The sequence below is a fragment of the Gobio gobio genome, assembly GCF_949357685.1.
Source record: "Gobio gobio genome assembly, chromosome: 6".
In the NCBI taxonomy this organism is placed as follows: Eukaryota; Metazoa; Chordata; class Actinopteri; order Cypriniformes; family Gobionidae; genus Gobio; species Gobio gobio.
In genome coordinates, this window is record NC_137102.1 from 18,202,229 (window position 1) to 18,223,098 (window position 20,870).

The 20,870-nt window shown below is 37.2% G+C and overlaps 1 protein-coding gene and 1 long non-coding RNA gene across 2 annotated transcripts in view; one reads left to right on the forward strand and one right to left on the reverse strand.

Annotated features, from left to right (window-relative positions):
• Positions 1-20,870, forward strand: part of LOC307127360 (uncharacterized protein) — an 866,317-nt gene that overhangs the window by 598,566 nt on the left and 246,881 nt on the right. The window lies entirely within an intron of this gene.
• LOC307127446 lies at positions 12,608-13,597 on the reverse strand. The gene is made up of 4 exons (XR_013816642.1): positions 13,533-13,597; positions 13,379-13,433; positions 13,040-13,132; positions 12,608-12,659 (listed from the first exon to the last, which is right to left on the reverse strand). It is a non-coding gene; the product is annotated as an uncharacterized lncRNA (long non-coding RNA).

The window sequence follows — 20,870 nt, forward strand, 5'->3', positions numbered from 1 at the left end:
ACAAAGGATAATTAACCAAACATTTTAGACTATCCCCAAACAATTTTTGCAAAGTTTTACAAATTGTAGGCAATAATAGAATTAAATAAAAAGGAGATGAAATGTGGAAAATGAAAAAGTTTGTTTTAAAAACACCAAAAACTGATATGCTCAAAATAAAAATATGGAATAAAAAAGAGCAGGGATTCACTTGCTCAAGAAACACAGAAACACAAGCAGATCTTTCAGCTCTGCAACTATTAACAAAAAGTGTCACTCCAAGATTCTTAACTTTAACACGCTGCAAAAGAGGGGCATTTTGAGGTTTGAAATCCACCACTCACAATAGATGTAGGTGCAACCAATAAGGTTACCAATAAAAATAAGGCAACCAATAAAAATAATCCTAATTTTACAGAAAAAAACGTCAGTTTTTTACAGTATTTTCTTGTAATTTTGAATTATGTTTAAAACAATGTAAAATTACAAACAATATCTAAATAAACAACTTGACTGTTATTTTAAGGATTATATCATTAATGACAAATTACAGTAATTCTAATTTTTTTATACAGGAACATCACTGTATTATTTTTCTGTTTTCATAAATAACAAATTCATGCAAAATTACAAACAATATCTGTAAATTAACAACTGTAATACAATATTTAGCTCATTATATAAAAGGTTTATGTGTATGTCCATACTAACAATTTAACATTATTCTTTGTCTTTTTAAAGTAAATCTTATTAGGGCCCAAGCCCTGAAAGGGCGCAGAGCCCTATTGTTCTTCCTCAGATTATTCTTTGTTTTTTTTTTTTTTTTTTTTTTTTTTTTCGACTTCTCGGGTACTTTTGGGGCACTTAACATGCTCGAAAACTCTTGAAACTTCGCACACACATCGGAATGCGCGGCCATCAGAGCCGGGCTGAAGCTGGTACCCGGGCGTGGCAGGGGGGCTCGACAGCGCCCCCTAAAGTGGGGTCTGAAAACTTGGTCCATATATCAAACACACTTGCACGTACATGTATGAAACTCGGTACACATATAGATCTCATCGGGCCAAACAACTTTCGTGCTCATAGTTATGCGTCAGCCCTACAGGAAGTGAGCTATTATGGGTTGTTCGGAAAACGCATGCTCTGGAATTTAATATACTCCTCCGAGGCCATTGTTTCGATCATTGCCAAACTCGGTCAGCATTAAGTGAACATATCCAGGATGCTAAATTGCGAGCGGATTTTTGATATCTCGAAAAGTCTGGCCGTGGCGATGCAACGAATTTATGGCGAGAAAAGGGAAACAGGAAGTGTGTTTTAACTTGTGCAAACATTGACTGGTTTGGATGAAACTTCAGCTGTGTGTTCGTTGTAAGAGGCCGATCACATGGATATGACTTTTGTGAGTCAAAGTTATAGCGCCACCAACTGGCAGCAGGAAGTGTGTCACTTTCAAAAATGCTTTGAATCACCATCTTATTTTCACCAGATTTATTTCAAACTTCATCAGTATAATGTGAAAACATGACAGATAGAGACGTATGAAATGGATTCCTGAAATTTCAAATACTGTTGCCATGGCAACGTGTCAAAGTTTAATAATCTTTTGGCTGTTCTGAGGCTCTTAGCATGCTTGAAATTGCTTGAAACTGCTTGAAACTCAACACACACATCAGAGATGTTAGTCAGTACACATGGGCAAAGCCTCAGAAACGGGCGGGGATGAGGGGCTCTCTAGCGCCACCTTTTGACAAAAGTGAAGGGCTTCGTTTCATCTACAATCACCAAACTCAGTATATATATTGACCTCATCGAGCCGGACAACTTTCTAATTTACAGTCATTAGCTCCGACCAACAGGAAGTCAGATATTTTGGTTTGAAGGTGAACTTTTGGTTAAATCGGGGTCTGAGTTTTTACGTTCTCCTCGTAGGCGATTTATTCAATCTCCACCAAACTCGGTCAACATGAAACAAAGATACTGAAGATGCTAAAATGTGAACGGATATTGGATATCTCAAACGGTGTTTCCATGGCAAGGAATTAAATAAGGACAAAAAAGGGGAACAGAAATTCTCTGTGTCTGCTGCTCTCCCCTCAATGAACACAAGATGGCAGCATTGTATTAGTTTTGAAGCAGGATAAAAAAAAACTTGTTTCTCTCTCTCTCTCTCTCTCTCTCTCTCTCTCTCTTGTTTGTGATTTATGAGGACACAAATTTGTATAATGACATGGGTATTACACTGGTATTACAACGTGTATGTGTGTGTGTTTAAAAACATACTAAAACAATGTTTTATTAAAATGTAACCAAATAGCTTTAAAATAATCATACTATTTTTCAGATCAATATATTTATTTTATTTAATATATTTCTTCTGAATATTTATTCTCTGTCTGCCCTCCCCTCACTAAAAGGTAGCAGTGTTGTTCTGAGGCTCTTAGCATGCTTGAAATTGCTTGAAACTGCTTGAAACTCAACACACACATCAGAGATGTCAGTCAGTACACATGGACAAAGCCTCAGAAACGGGCGGGGATGAGGGGCTCTCTAGCGCCACCTTTTGACAAAAGTGAAGGGCTTCGTTTCATCTACAATCACCAAACTCAGTATATATATTGACCTCATCGAGCCGGACAACTTTCTAATTTACAGTCATTAGCTCCGACCAACAGGAAGTCAGATATTTTGGTTTGAACGTGAATATTGGTATAATTCAGGCTCTGAGTTTTTACGTTCTCCTCGTAGGCGATTTATTCAATCTCCACCAAACTCGGTCAACATGAAACAAAGATACGGAAGATGCTAAAATGCGAACGGATTTTGGATATCTCAAACGGTGTTGCCATGCCGAGGGATTAAATAAGGACAAAAAAGGGGAATGTGTGCTGCCCTTCCCTCAATGAACACACGATGGCAGCAGTGTCTTAGTTTTGAAGCAGGATAAAAAAAAACCTTCTCTCTCTCTCTCTCTCTCTCTCTCTCTCTCTCTCTCTCTCTCTCTCTCTCTCTCTCTCTCTCTCTCTCTCTCTGTGGTGTGTGTGTGTGTGTGTGTGTGTGTGTGTGTGTGTGTGTGTGTGTGTGTGTGTGTGTGTGTGTGTGTGTGTGTGTGTGTGTGTGTGTGTGTGTGTGTGTGTGTGTGTGTGTGTGCTTCTGTGATTTCTGAGGACATACATTTGTAGACATTTCATGTGTCCCCGTACATATATTGTTCTCTTCGAGCCGGACAACTTTCTAATTTAACTAATCTAATTTAACTAATTTAAAACTTTCTAATTTTAAATAAAAACGTCATGTGCTGTGTTTGCCAAGATCACGTATGATGCATATGCAGGGTATATGCAGGAATCCTGAAGTAAATTTTAATACCTTTTTAAGACTTTTTTAAGACCTTCTCAAAATATTTAAAGACCTCATCGGCGATGAGAACTACTGTTGAGCAATAAAATAAAAATATATAATCATAAGCTATAACAAAAATATATATTAAATTAGGTGAGTGGATAGTTAAAAAAATTTGCAATTACAAAAAGTAATTCTTGAAAAAACATCTCTGGACTAATTTTATAAAATCTAAAAATGTTAATGAAAAGGTACAAATTACTTTGTGTTCTTATTAAATACATTTATAAAAACAATTTATATTTAATTTATATATGAATGTAAATAATTATATGGGCCTACACAAATAATATAACATTTCAAGATTTATAGTTTATTGTAAACGTAATGTACAGCTCTGTAAAGGGGCAACAAATATATGATAGATACGTGAGAACAAGATTTTTTTTAATCATCTTTAAGTGCACAAAACTATGAAAATATATGAAAGCGCGGCACAATGTGCTTATGCGCATCCCGGGTGCAGAATGATGCGCTTAAAGCAACATGGAGTCAGAGGGCGCAGTGCAGCGCGAGTGCACATTAAAAAGTTCACGGCATAAAGAGACGATGAGCGTTGAGCGCACAAATCCTAGTCTACTATGTATATCGGTCGGTTTCTTCACAGTTTTAAATTCCGGTTATTGTGCGTGTGATGCCTTGTGTTGTCACCCGGGTAGGGAGCACAACATCGTTCAGAAACCGCTAGATAAACTCCAGGAAGATAAATTATTTTATCTACATATCAAGTATTATAACGGGAATATATCATCTTGGAGTGAGCTTTACCGAGCAGCTGACTGACTGTAACCAAACACGACGCGCAGTTTGAATGCTGAACGGAGAATGATGGACAGCTACAGCGGAGGAAAGACATTCAGCTATGGAATGGCTTTAGATGACTTTGTACTAGCAAATCATAAAATACTAATAATGATTGCTGAAAGATCATGTGACAATATATATTTCTGATGATTATTTAATTACCACGACATGCCTAATCTGAGCAAGTGACTGCCTGTCTTGAGTTTTGTCGACAGACGGAGGTGGCACGAAATGTGACGGAGGCGGCCGCTATGCAGGAAAAACCATAGAAAAACCCTGCGGTCATTGTTTAAACTCATCCTACTCCAACCAGGAGTCCGCAAATTTACATTTCCCCATTTCGGAGTCTGTTTCGCAACGTGTGGAGGGCGACACATCACCTAACTGCGCATTTCGCAAAATACGTGACATCACCCATAGACGGTGTGCGCGCCCGAGCTGATCTCACTGACATATCACTATTCAGACAGGACTAGTTTTTGTAAATTATATTTGAGTTACAATTCTCATCACCCAACATCTGTGATTTCAAATATATTCAAAATAATGTTTTCGGAGAGTGAAGTAAAAAAAACTTTCTCCCACCATTTAGATTTTATTTTTTTTTGTTGTTAAAATCTTGTGAATCTTGTTCAATGTGCAGATTGCCTCTCTCTCAGTCCTTCCCCTCCCCCCTCACTCTCAGGCTCACCCTGGGTGTGTGTGTGTGTGGGGTCTCTCTCTCACCCTGTGAGTTTGTGTGTGTGCCTTTCTCTCTTGATGATGATAATTTACCCCTTTCATATCATAGACTATCACAAATAACTATCACTTGTGAATAAGTAAAAAAAGAACTATACAAATACCTTGAATTAAATACTGGCCTTCTGGACTTATAACATTTTGAGCAGGAAAAGATAACTTTTCACATATTTGAAAGAGATCTATTTCATCCCATGACATTAAAAATCATCTACATTTAAATGACATCATGGGTGTGGCTTGTGGTGATAGTGGCACCAGCTGCTGCGGTAAATGTGACATATTCGAGCGATTTAAAAAAATTATCCTGTTTAAATGCATATTGCCTGCCGTGCACAGTTATGCTGATGCCACCGGCGTGGCGGTGCCACCGGCTTGGGCCCGTCATCGCTGCTCGCAGCTTTAATTAGGGGCCAAGCACCGAAGGTGCGGAGGCACCTATTGTAATCGTTAGATTTCTTATTATTAGGGGCCAAGCACCGAAGGTGCGGAGGCACCTATTGTAATCGTTAGATTTCTTATTATTATTATTATTATTATTATTATTCCGCCATGGAAGTCTATGGCAGCCCATAGAACCGCTTGCGGGAAAGTTGTGAAATTTGGTACTCTGATAGAGGTTATTACCAATAGTACCCACACCAATTTTGGAGTCTCTAAATCAATCTCTCTAGCGCCACCACCTGTCCAAAGTTTGACTCATGTTTTTGCTAATAACTTTTGAACCATAAGGGCTAGAAACAAAATCTTTTTTTCTTTCGATTTATTGGTTTAAGCCGATTCGAACGCACCCTATGAAGTCATTTCCGTCATTACAATGTTCCCGCCATTTTGAATTAACCAAAACCCAACTTTTTCAAACTCCTCCTAGGCCGTTGGTCCGATTTACACCAAAATTGAACCAGAACATCTCCAGACAGGGTTGACAAAAAAACATGGAATTCAAGTTGATTCGTTAAATCGTTTTTGATTAACACGCAAACAAATTTTACGTAAAGCTTGAAAAAACACACTTGAGGCAATATCTCCGCAACGCTTTATTGTATTCAAACCAAACTTGGTACAAGTCATCACAAGCATGACCTGAGGCAACATGCAGCGTTTGAGCGCAGCGCCACCTACTGGTCCAGAGATACGAAAAATGGCTATTTTTGCTTATAACTTCTGAATTGTTTGTCCAAAAATCATAAAAGTGGTCTCGTTAGATTCAGGACGGCATGCCGAGTCGTATGATATCCAATTTTACCATATCGGCCATTTTGACTGTCGGCCATTTTGAATTATGTACTAAAATGCTGTATTTTATGAACGCATGAACGGATTTTTACGAAACTCGGTATGGGTCATCAGCACGATGTTCTGAAGTAGCCTGACAAGTTTCAAAACAGCGCCACCTAGTGGATAATTTTTTTTTTCAAACGCCTATAACTTTAAGTGGGGTTGACTTATTTTCATGGGACTAACTTTTTTTGTCTCCTGAATCCTTGCCAAGTCCAACGATACCAGACTTGCCAGGTTTCAGTGTATGGTTTGCGCAGCGCGGTAATTTAGCACTTAAAAAACGTTAGCTGATATCTTCGAAACCGCTAGTCCGATCGAGACGAAACCAGCGCCAGAAAATCGAAAACATAGGTCGATAGCTATATGTCAATGCCCAAATGTCAAAATATTGATAGTAAGGGGTTGTAAAATCCAATCAAAGTCAAGTGTCAGTCACTTTTTACATGTTTTTTCATATAAATGTCTATAACTCCAAAACGAAATGAGATATTTTCACCAAAATTGACACACACATGTATGGGCTCACTCCGATGACACAAAAAAAAATTGTAGGATTGTGCCTCTTGGTGGCGCTATAATAGAACAAAACATGACATTGGCACTATACAACTCAATGTTTTAATGTGGTGTTTTAACGGTTTTGCTTCAAATGTCTTTACTAATTTTTTCAGTTGGTCTGCTGCTATCTTCCTTGTTTGCTTCTGTTGCGCTTGGCCCCGTTAATGGCTGCTTGCAGCTATATTTAGGGGCCAAGCACCGAAGGTGCGGAGGCACCTATTGTAATCGTTAGATTTCTTATTAGGGGCCAAGCACCGAAGGTGCGGAGGCACCTATTGTAATCGTTAGATTTCTTATTATTATTATTATTATTATTATTATTCCGCCATGGAAGTCTATGGCAGCCCATAGAACCGCTTGCGGGAAAGTTGTGAAATTTGGTACACTGATAGAGGTTATTACCAATAGTACCCACACCAATTTTGGAGTCTCTAAATCAATCTCTCTAGCGCCACCACCTGTCCAAAGTTTGACTCATGTTTTTGCTAATAACTTTTGAACCATAAGGGCTAGAAACAAAATCTTTTTTTCTTTCGATTTATTGGTTTAAGCCGATTCGATCGCACCCTATGACGTCATTTACATCATTACAATGTTCCCGCCATTTTGAATTAACCGAAACCCAACTTTTTCGAACTCCTCCTAGGCCGTTGGTCCGATTTACACGAAAATTGAACCAGATCATCTCCAGACAGTGTTGACAAAAAAACATGGAATTCAAGTTGATTCGTTAAATCGTTTTTGATTTACACGCAAACAAATTTTACGTAATGCTTGAAAAAACACACTTAAGCCAATATCTCCGCAACGCTTTATCGTATTCAAACCAAACTTGGTACAAGTCATCACAAGCATGACTTGAGGCAACATGCAGCGTTTCGGCGCAGCGCCACCTACTGGTCCAGAGATACGAAAAATGGCTATTTTTGCTTATAACTTCTGAACTATTTGTCCAAAAATCATAAAAGTGATCTCGTTAGATTCAGGACGGCATGCCGAGTCGTCTGATATCCAATTTTACCATATCGGCCATTTTGACTGTCGGCCATTTTGAATTATGTTCTAAAATGCTGTATTTTATGAACGCATGAACGGATTTTTACGAAACTCGGTATGGGTCATCAGCACGATGTTCTGAAGTAGCCTGACAAGTTTCAAAACAGCGCCACCTAGTGGATAATTTTTTTTTTCAAACGCCTATAACTTTAAGTGGGGTTGACTTATTTTCATGGGACTAACTTTTTTTGTCTCCTGAATCCTTGCCAAGTCCAACGATACCAGACTTGCCAGGTTTCAGCGTATGGTTTGTGCAGCGCGGTAATTTAGCGCTTAAAAAACATTAGCTGATATCTTCGAAACCGCTAGTCCGATCGAGACGAAACGAGCGCCAGAAAATCGGAAACATAGGTCGATAGCTATACGTCAATGCCCAAATGTCAAAATATTGATAGTAAGGGGTAGTAAAATCCAATCAAAGTCAAGTGTCAGTAATTTTTTACATGTTTTTTCATATAAATGTCTATAACTCCAAAACGAAATGAGATATTTTCACCAAAATTGACACACACATGTATGGGCTCAATCCGATGACACATAAAAAAAATTGTAGGATTGTGCCTCTTGGTGGCGCTATAATAGAACAAAACATGACATTGGCACTGTACAACTCAATGTTTTAATGTGGTGTTTTAACGGTTTTGCTTCAAATGTCTTTACTCATTTTTTCAGTTGGTCTGCTGCTATCTTCCTTGTTTGCTTCTGTTGCGCTTGGCCCCGTTAATGGCTGCTTGCAGCTATATTTATTATTATTATTATTATTATTATTCCGCCATGGAAGTCTATGGCAGCCCATAGAACCGCTTGCGGGAAAGTTGTGAAATTTGGTACACTGATAGAGGTTATTACCAATAGTACCCACACCAATTTTGGAGTCTCTAAATCAATCTCTCTAGCGCCACCACCTGTCCAAAGTTTGACTCATGTTTTTGCTAATAACTTTTGAACCATAAGGGCTAGAAACAAAATCTTTTTTTCTTTCGATTTATTGGTTTAAGCCGATTCGATCGCACCCTATGACGTCATTTACATCATTACAATGTTCCCGCCATTTTGAATTAACCGAAACCCAACTTTTTCGAACTCCTCCTAGGCCGTTGGTCCGATTTACACGAAAATTGAACCAGATCATCTCCAGACAGTGTTGACAAAAAAACATGGAATTCAAGTTGATTCGTTAAATCGTTTTTGATTTACACGCAAACAAATTTTACGTAATGCTTGAAAAAACACACTTAAGCCAATATCTCCGCAACGCTTTATCGTATTCAAACCAAACTTGGTACAAGTCATCACAAGCATGACTTGAGGCAACATGCAGCGTTTCGGCGCAGCGCCACCTACTGGTCCGGAGATACGAAAAATGGCTATTTTTGCTTATAACTTCTGAACTATTTGTCCAAAAATCATAAAAGTGATCTCGTTAGATTCAGGACGGCATGCCGAGTCGTCTGATATCCAATTTTACCATATCGGCCATTTTGACTGTCGGCCATTTTGAATTATGTTCTAAAATGCTGTATTTTATGAACGCATGAACGGATTTTTACGAAACTCGGTATGGGTCATCAGCACGATGTTCTGAAGTAGCCTGACAAGTTTCAAAACAGCGCCACCTAGTGGATAATTTTTTTTTTCAAACGCCTATAACTTTAAGTGGGGTTGACTTATTTTCATGGGACTAACTTTTTTTGTCTCCTGAATCCTTGCCAAGTCCAACGATACCAGACTTGCCAGGTTTCAGCGTATGGTTTGTGCAGCGCGGTAATTTAGCGCTTAAAAAACATTAGCTGATATCTTCGAAACCGCTAGTCCGATCGAGACGAAACGAGCGCCAGAAAATCGGAAACATAGGTCGATAGCTATACGTCAATGCCCAAATGTCAAAATATTGATAGTAAGGGGTAGTAAAATCCAATCAAAGTCAAGTGTCAGTCATTTTTTACATGTTTTTTCATATAAATGTCTATAACTCCAAAACGAAATGAGATATTTTCACCAAAATTGACACACACATGTATGGGCTCAATCCGATGACACATAAAAAAAATTGTAGGATTGTGCCTCTTGGTGGCGCTATAATAGAACAAAACATGACATTGGCACTGTACAACTCAATGTTTTAATGTGGTGTTTTAACGGTTTTGCTTCAAATGTCTTTACTCATTTTTTCAGTTGGTCTGCTGCTATCTTCCTTGTTTGCTTCTGTTGCGCTTGGCCCCGTTAATGGCTGCTTGCAGCTATATTTATTATTATTATTATTATTATTCCGCCATGGAAGTCTATGGCAGCCCATAGAACCGCTTGCGGGAAAGTTGTGAAATTTGGTACTCTGATAGAGGTTATTACCAATAGTACCCACACCAATTTTGGAGTCTCTAAATCAATCTCTCTAGCGCCACCACCTGTCCAAAGTTTGACTCATGTTTTTGCTAATAACTTTTGAACCATAAGGGCTAGAAACAAAATCTTTTTTTCTTTCGATTTATTGGTTTAAGCCGATTCGAACGCACCCTATGAAGTCATTTCCGTCATTACAATGTTCCCGCCATTTTGAATTAACCAAAACCCAACTTTTTCAAACTCCTCCTAGGCCGTTGGTCCGATTTACACCAAAATTGAACCAGAACATCTCCAGACAGGGTTGACAAAAAAACATGGAATTCAAGTTGATTCGTTAAATCGTTTTTGATTAACACGCAAACAAATTTTACGTAAAGCTTGAAAAAACACACTTGAGGCAATATCTCCGCAACGCTTTATTGTATTCAAACCAAACTTGGTACAAGTCATCACAAGCATGACCTGAGGCAACATGCAGCGTTTGAGCGCAGCGCCACCTACTGGTCCAGAGATACGAAAAATGGCTATTTTTGCTTATAACTTCTGAATTGTTTGTCCAAAAATCATAAAAGTGGTCTCGTTAGATTCAGGACGGCATGCCGAGTCGTATGATATCCAATTTTACCATATCGGCCATTTTGACTGTCGGCCATTTTGAATTATGTACTAAAATGCTGTATTTTATGAACGCATGAACGGATTTTTACGAAACTCGGTATGGGTCATCAGCACGATGTTCTGAAGTAGCCTGACAAGTTTCAAAACAGCGCCACCTAGTGGATAATTTTTTTTTTCAAACGCCTATAACTTTAAGTGGGGTTGACTTATTTTCATGGGACTAACTTTTTTTGTCTCCTGAATCCTTGCCAAGTCCAACGATACCAGACTTGCCAGGTTTCAGTGTATGGTTTGCGCAGCGCGGTAATTTAGCACTTAAAAAACGTTAGCTGATATCTTCGAAACCGCTAGTCCGATCGAGACGAAACCAGCGCCAGAAAATCGAAAACATAGGTCGATAGCTATATGTCAATGCCCAAATGTCAAAATATTGATAGTAACCCAGCGGGCAATTGATGTCAAAACGACGTCAAATTGACATCAAACATTGACGTCAAAAAACAGGTCAAAAATGCAAATCAAATTGATGTCAAAAACTTGATGTCAATTTGACATCCACACATTGATGTCTTCTTGACCACCAAAATAATGACCCAAAAGTAATAATGCAAGAACAATTTATTAATCAGGCTTATATGTAAAAAATACTAATGCATTTTGGTACACACAATACAGGATTTTGTATCAAGAGACAATGTAAAGCAAATTAAAACAGCATGGAAAAGATGATTGATGTAGATAAATGTACACCAAATCTGAATACAGATCAATCGCTGCCCATTCCCCCATATCTGTCAGGAGCAGATATAGTTCTCCATATGATTTGTTTATATCAGCCTCTGAAGATGCTGGGCTTGACTGCTGTACAGCACCTGAATGAAGATGGAGCAAATATTGTATTACGTGTTTCACAGCATTTAAAGCATAAATACTATTTTCAGCAACCATCACTTGTTCATCATTTATTCACAAAGTAATTTAAACTCTCTAAAGCTAGTGTTATACTTTCTGTGTTGTGCTGCCATTCTAATAATACATGACTAGTTAACTACAGTAGGCTACTGTAGCACCTGCTGCACTATTTCAGAAGTAAACACAAGTTCTTGTGTTCCGTCTAGGCCTCTGACGTGAACTCGTGAAGCACCACGACGCATGCGCGAGAATATGACGTAGAGCCGAAAGCGAGGAGCTTTGTTTACAAGCAGAGGAAGACGCGCCATATCTAAGCTGCTGAATTCTACATTGATTGTGCTTTAGGTCTTGGCTTAGAGTGCTCAAATGGTGCTAAAGCGTGCCCGAACGACGACTCTACGTCATATTCTCGTCCATGCGTCATGGTGCTTCGTGAATGGAGGCCTTTCTGAGCCATTGGATTTAAAAAAAAATATCTTAATTTGTGTTCCGAAGATGAACAAAGGTCTTAGTGGACTAATGTAGTATCAGATTTCTATTTTTAATAAATGTTGTTGAATAAAAAAATCAATATTAAGCAGCACATCTGTTTCCATTATTAATAATAACTGAGCAGCAAATCATTCGTATGATTTCTGAAGGATCATGTGACACTGAAGACTGGAGTAATGATGCTGAAAATACAGCTTTGATCACAGGAATAAATTACACTTTAAAATATATTCAAATTAGAAAACAGCTGTTTTAATATTCTTTCACAATGTTATTGTCTTTACTGTACTTTTAATCAAATAAATGCAGTCTTGGTGGGCATTAGAGACTTTTTTAAAAGATATACAACACCAACACCAAACTTTTGAATGTGTATGTTTGAGGTTTCACTTACTTGTCACATGGTTCATAGCACCTTAAGAGATGTCCAATAGGAGATCCACTCCAACTCTGCTACGGTGCAGGGCTTCAACCTGGAAAGCATCAACATAAACAATTTATCACAGAGCAAACAATATTTAGTATACAATGCCAGGTGTATTAAAAGGATAGAAGCTACAGCAGAGGTGAAATGTGAGAAAGAAAGGTAAAAAAAAAATCTTTCTCAGAAAAGAGAAAGTTTAATACAGAACATATTTCTGTTATTCTTAGGGTATCAGAATTTATGTTTTTAGTTACTTATTCATTTAATATTGTTCATAAAGCGTCACTTATATTTGGATGTCAAAGCCTTCTAAAATGAATTAAATAAATAAAACATTTAATATGAGAAAATAAAGAGAAGATAGATGTATGTGATAGGTGAAAAATATTGTTAAAATGGATATGAGATTAATTAACTTCTTCAGTTCACCTGTGTTTCCTACTTCTCTGTCAGCTGCTTCCTTCAGACATGTTGGGATCTTGAGAGCTTCCCCTCAGTTGTAGAGGGGTTATTTTGTCCTTCCTGAAATCACAGAACATTTTTATCAATATTTTAACCAGTTGCAGACAATTTTCGCGATCGCATTTTTTTCTGTGTAAGTTAAGTGATGTCATCGATTAACATTTAACGTTACCAGACGTTACTGTAAATTAATTAGCCAACTTCTAATGACCCATTCAATTGGCAGCAAAACCTGTCATCTACCATAAATATTTGATTAAAAGTCCAAACTTTTATAAACAAGAGCTTACGTTAACGTTAACTTACCTGTTCTGAGGCGGTTGAGATGCTAATGAACTTCGAAGACGCTAAAGTTACATTTCTATAAAGTAAATATTCAACAGAAGCGTCAATTACACGTAAGAAAGGGGTCTGGAACAGTTGTGTGTATTATTTGTGTAACTTTACAGACTAAACTCACCTGAAAGCAGTAAAAAACAACAGCGACAGAGGGAGCTTTGCGGCTTGTCGGTTGGTTGTCAGCTGTTGCTTGCTGCGCCGTTTCCATGGCAACTCTGCGCGCTCCAGTGTTTGAAATCGAGTTGAATGTTCAATGCGCACGCCCATTAAAACACGTCAAAGTCACGCAGCATTTACAAACATAAGCATTTATAATTAACACATTACATTTTAATGCAAAATCCCACTCCTCCACATGATAGTGGGACAATTGTGGCACTTTTATCATTTAAGATTTTTTTATTGTTGTTTTTGCAAACACAACGATTTTAAAACATTGATTCATGTGAAATATGTTACAAATCCAACACAGTTCGAAAGGAAATGCCAAATGGACGTGTTTCGAGGCCTCAGTTAAGAAAAAATACTTAAACTTAAAGAAAAATAATTACTAAATATTGATATCAATGTGATGTCAATATGACATCAATTTGATGTCTAAAACATGACATTGATTTGATGTAAATTGAACGTCAAAAATTTTGGCCAACATATCCATAAAATCAATTTTAGTGTGGGATTAACTTCCGATTTTCACCTAATTAACACTGGAAGAAATTGCTGTCCAAACTGAATTTAAAATGGTGTGTACAGTATATTGGTCAAGTCTTGACTCATATTTGACGTCAAATTGACATCAAGGTGCCCGCTGGGAAGGGGTTGTAAAATCCAATCAAAGTCAAGTGTCAGTCACTTTTTACATGTTTTTTCATATAAATGTCTATAACTCCAAAACGAAATGAGATATTTTCACCAAAATTGACACACACATGTATGGGCTCACTCCGATGACACAAAAAAAAATTGTAGGATTGTGCCTCTTGGTGGCGCTATAATAGAACAAAACATGACATTGGCACTATACAACTCAATGTTTTAATGTGGTGTTTTAACGGTTTTGCTTCAAATGTCTTTACTAATTTTTTCAGTTGGTCTGCTGCTATCTTCCTTGTTTGCTTCTGTTGCGCTTGGCCCCGTTAATGGCTGCTTGCAGCTATATTTAGTTTTATATTTACACTGTAAGAATAAAAACCTTAAAAAAAACAGCAGCTACAGCTGCAAAACAAAAACCGTAAAATAAGTCAAATATCTTAAGTCAAATAAAGTTAAAAAACTTCACAGAAATTTACATTAAACGTTTTAGAGAAAACACTATTAGTTTACAGATTTTTCCTTATTTAAATTAAGATATTTTACTTTAATTTTCTGTTTTACAGTGAAGGTGTATTTTTACATTCAAACTGGTTTTACATTCAATTCTGGATACAAATATAACAAAATATATAGCAAACTAAATATCAAACAATAATTGTTTTTAAAGAGTACAAATCTGCACTGCTCTCCAGGTTGAAACTTTCAAGCCTCTGCCCACACCACAAAACACCATTTGACCAATTAATTAAATATAACAGCAAATAAAAATAAATATACACATTTTCTAACTGTTGTTTAAAACAAGTTTTTTTTTCTATATTTGCCAGGCTATTTGCTGTCTTTCCGTGTTCTTTTGAGCGTGATTGGTCAATCTGAACGTCATCCAGAAATCTGGCCAATGGCAGTGCGCGCCTTCCGTTTGAATTATACACCCGTTGTCGTTGCTCGTGGCTCGCGGGGACGCGACGCGATCGCGGCGTCTAATCTTCAACAGGACGGCTTCTTCTGTCCATTAATGGCATTGCATGGATCATTTTAAACCTGTTAAAATCTTATTTTGGACGAATTTTGATTGTGGGATGTCGACTGAGAACGAAAAAACATGAATACGAACAGACTAAGGTTTCAATGGCGGACAGCAGACGGCAGAAGGTAACGTAACGTTAAATCCCTTTATATTTTTTCTACTGCTTATCAAGATATAACGTTAGTGCATTAAAGTCATATGCTAATCGTGATTAACTTAACGTTACATATTCTGTTTCTGTGTTTTGTTGTAATACTGTTAAGCTAGGGCTGGGTGTTATGGCGATCTGATGATACTGACTATTGTTAGTGATTTTGCTGTAAACGTTAAAGGTCCCATGGCATGAAATTTTCATTTTATGAGGTTTTTCAACATTAATATGAGTTCCCCTAGCCTGAATATTGTCCCCAAGTGGATAGAAATGTTGATCGGTGTAAAACCGAGTTGTGGCTGTCTTTCTCTGCCTTTGAGAAAATGACAGGCCAGACTAGCCAATCCTGAAGTCTCCTGGTTTGACGTCCAAGCAGGCACGGTTTCCTCCCTTTCCTCCGCCCAGAGAATCTGGCACGCCCATGCAAACGCTCGTCGAGAGATCATTGCATCATTGCTTGTGAACGAGTGAACGCTGGCAGTTTCTCAGTGTTTGGATGTACAAATGAAAACAGAAGTCTTTTTTCAGTTCCTTCTGATCTGTGATCAGTGATTTCTGATGTGTAGCTAATTATTTATTATTCGTGCACACAATGCGGCTTCTCTCTCTCCAGACAGAACGGTGTTTTCGTGTTTTATATCTTGTGAGTCAGTGTTTTTGTACGTCCTCGTCGCGTCTATCGGTTCTAAAATGTGCATACAGTCATGAGTTTCTGCTCAACATCAGCAGAGATAAACCTCACACACGCCGAAGCTCGGCCTTCAACATCCCCGACCCACAGTACTGCATCTGGCCCACAGCGGAGGCACCAAACGCGGCGTGAGATTAAGCAGAAGGGGGGTAAGCTTGAGCATATCCGGGCTAGCCAGCTTTCCCCACAATAAACTGGATTACATCCGATTACTGCTGTTGTGTCTTTGTTTGCGCTGTGTACTCAACGCGCGTCACTGACGCTTTTATTTTATTTTAAAAATAATGCTATTATCAACACTTACTTTTAACTCGTTCATCTCGACAGCTGTAATGGTACTTTGCATGTGTTACAAAGTTGGTAGAATAATGATGAAGAGACGGACTCGGTGTGACTGGGACTCGTGTTTATTCAGAACTCTCAGATACAAACACAATAAACTCGCGCTGACTGACAGCGCTCTCATAACTCAGTAGTTACTATAAATAACTTTGTTAGCAATCGCTGAGCTCAGTCTCTGATACATTAGTGATGTCCGGTTCGCGAACGATCTTTCTTTTGAACCAGTTCTTTTTAGTGAACCGAATCAGTTCACCAAATCGGACTGAATCGTTCTAAACGGTTCGCGTCTCCAGTCAGCGCTGATCCATAATTTACTAAAGTTACTAACTTTCTGACATGAGTGACAGTCCCTCCGACTAGAAATAGACTAATAACCTAAAGTATATGCTGTAACTAAAACAGTTCAGACATGCTGAGAACTGATGTGAAGTGAACTCAGGTCCATCCGTCTCCCTGGCAGACTCGTGCCTGCTCGTGCCTCGATAAACCACGCCCCCTCCGCTCATATAAAATGCAAAGATGTCAGCCAATCACAACAGTGGGTGTTTTTACTGAAGTCTCACAGCAGACACGCCTCTTGAAGCAGGGCATTCAGCCACAGGGCAAACAGCAGTATAGAAAAAATGCCTTTTATTTCTAAATTATGACATTTTATGATGTAAAAGTCATACTAACAATATAAGTACAGCTCAGGAAACATTATAAAATAATAGAAAAATGCCATGCCATGGGACCTTTAACATTACCGTTTTATATCGCGGAATGGGAATATAGCGTATATAACGCAGCACTGACTGTACTAAAACTTTTTGACATTTTGACAAGGAAACATGCATGAATGTAGAATAATGAACGGGACATGCATGTGTTAAAATAAGCCTCTCTCAGACAGCAGGCGATCCCGAAATCAATTATCTTTCTGTAAAATGCACACAATTATCTCAGAAACCTTGTCATGTGAGGTATTCACTTGATTTAAACAGTCAGTTATGTCTTAAGTAAGTTAAACAGTTCAAGTTAACGTGGGGAAACCCGGATGCGTCATTATGTGCATCAGTTCTTAAAGGGGCTGCAGCTTTGTCATAATTTTAATAAAACAAAAGAATAGAGAAGACCTTCTGCTTCTTTTAGAATCAAGTGATATTAATTAATTGAATATCATACAGTGAAGACTTTTAAAGCAGTATTATTCTGTAGCATTTTAATAAAATATCCATCAAAATATATATATATATATATTGTGATATCGTTATTGTAAAATAAAATTTCTCATGTATGTATAATTATATGGTCATAATGCCCATCCCTACTGTCAGCTAGTTTTAAGATCAAGCTTGTCATAAAATGTAACAGAGCTTTGGAATGAGTAATCTGAGATCATGTAACGTTACTCATTCAGCAGAGAGGACAGGAAAACACCATACTTGGACTCTGAAGAATTATAGGCAAACCAGGATTTTGGATCTACTGTAAAGTTTTTGTATGGGCCTGGTGAGTATGTTTTGCAAGTCCATGTCCGTAAGTTGATAATTAATATTAATGTTTTATCAAACAAATTAATATTCATTTGTGTGTGTGCATGTTTCTTCCCCCCTCATGATCCAGAAGTTTTGGATCCATGATCCTGAAGAACTTTTACAGATGTTGACCCTGAATGTGTAAAAGGTAATCTTAAAAATGTTGTCATTATTTTAATATTCTCTGTTTTTTTCTGTAATGTAGACGCATGCGTTTTCTGTGAAGTTGCTTTGAAACAATATCAGGGTTTTTTCTACATTGAAAATTTTTTGCCGGCCGCCAAAACAAATTTTTGTCCCGCCAAAGCCTTATTTGTTGAGTTATTGTGATTTATGAGTGATGTAGAACAGATAACTGCTGCGCTTGCGTTAACTGAGTGACAGAGAGAATGACCAGTGAGCTCATCCCTCGCTCGCACTCTCTCTGTCTTCAAAATAAGCATTCTTAGCTTTCTAATGTTTCACATTTTACGTTAATCAAAATCAAAAGGTCGGAAGGCCGAATCCATGTTGCACGTGACGCTATCAGACGTGGCGCTATCAGACGTCTTCCTTTAATTACCGCTGGGTGTGAAATGCGCTCAAAAAACATTGACTGATTCTCTGACCAGCTGACATAAAGCATACTTTCAATAAACAGGAAACAAATCCTATCCGGTTATGAAGTGTTTTCTGTGTGTTGACAAATCTTTCGCGATGTTCTAACAGACGGGATTCACACACAACGCGTCTGCTAATGTCCGATTCGCCACATTATGACTCCTTTGAACCGAATCATTTTAACGACTGGTTAGAACTGATCTGTCCAACACTGAACTAACGAATTAGTTTAATAATTTACTCAGAACAACACCTGAAATGAGAACACAAGTGTGCTTACCCACTTTAGCAAGAGTGGATAGTAAGAATTATTTTTAATTATCAACAGTCTTTCAGCTTATTTATGTGGACAATGTGTAGTAAAATAAATAGCCTAAAATCATTTAGTTTAGACTGGAGTGAGGTGAACCCAGAACAAATTTGTTGTTAGCTAGCTGATTGTATATGGCAGAAAATTAGGCTATTTGTTCATATTTTTAATACTATTTTTTTTAATATTGATATGATTATATACCAAAACAATTATCAGTAAATAGTGTAAAAATGAGGAACAAAAACAAACATCAAGGTATCAAAATAAGCAAAAGTTACAAACTTTTTTTGAATTTATTTCAAATTTATTGTCAGTATTGCGCTTGCAGATCAAGTGGGTAGGGTATTTTTTTTTACCGTGCGTATGTGTGTGTATAGATGACCATGTCTGTCAGCCACCACCGAAGACCATTTTTGACCCAGGAAAAACCCTGAATATGTATTGTGAAAAGCGCTATACAAATACATTTTAATTGAATTGTTTTACTTTTATTGGCATTAACTATATATTATTAATGTATTATTTGGCAGGTCGCAAGATGTATTTTATTTTGTGAGACTTTGCTGAGGAAGTATTCTTTGGCTCAGTCTGAAAAGGCCCAGAAAAGAAACACTATGAAGAACATCACACAGAACCGTCAGAGAAAGAGACAGGTAAGTTAAGAAACCGGTTAAGCTTTTCCCCCCCAGAATTTTACTATACTCCTCTCTGAGTTTTAGTGGTTAATTTACTGTCATGTTTTGCAGTTGCTGGAGACCAGGTCCAGGGTTGCACAAACCAACACAGAACCTGTGGAAGACCGCAACTATAGACCTGATGTCTGATGAAGATGCTGCTGTTGTTGATGGAAGGCCAGTGTGGATGGTTAGGCTAGCTACTACAAACCAGACTAGACTGACCCACACTACGTGTCACATCACCAGCCCATCACGGCAGTTTGAAAAAATGTTCAAAACTCAAACAACATTGTGTTAGAGTTGGTCACAATTATTTTATAATTATAATTTTAATATTCAATTGTTCCATTTTATATTTTCTTTATTCCTATGTTTATATACTTATACTTTTATTGGTTCCCATATATAGAGTATTTACATATATTTTATATACACTTTTTAATTTATAGATTTCTTTGTCTCGTTTTATATTGTATACTTTGTATGTTTGTTCCTTTTTAGATGTCCATGTTGCTTTTGATCTCCACGTTTTCTATTGTTCCTTTTACGTCGCCTTCCTTTAGAAACATTTTGTTCACTTATCTTTTCCCCCATTAATTTTAATGTATGTTTATAATGCTCTTTGTTCTTTTTATTTGGTTATATTGTTTACTTGGAATATTTATATGTATTTTAATATATTTTATATACACTTTTTTTGTCTTATAAATTTATTGTTCTCATTTTATATTGTTTAAGTTGTATATTTATTCTTTTCCTTTTTATGTTCACTGTGTATTTTATTCCTTTACATCTCTATCTTTTAAATGCATTTTGTTCATTTTTTTTCCCTTTTTGTTTCTTTACCAATTCATTTTAACGTATATTTATGTTCTTTGGACTGTTTATATTTTTACATTTGTTCCTTTACATTTTCATCCCTTTTAAATACATTTAGTTCACTTGTTTTTGTTTCACCATTGTTTTAATGTTCATTTATAATGCTGTTAAGAATGTTTTTTTTTTTTTTATACCTTTTTAATAAATATTTCAGACTTTCTCAAATTGTTTTGTGTGTATTTTTCTTTTGGGAGGGAGAGGGGATTATTTTTTATAAATATATATATATATATATATATATATATATATATATATATATATATATATTATATATTAATGAGCAAAATCTGCATAGCTGGCCTATAACCAATCAAGTCCCTATGCTACAAAACCTAGCCCACCCTTAGCCTTAGAAGTAACCAATAAAGTCACTTGACTGGGTTTTCAATGCGCCCTGTCCTCCAATAGCAGTCTGGGTTTTGGGAGTGGTTTAAAAAAAAACAACCAAT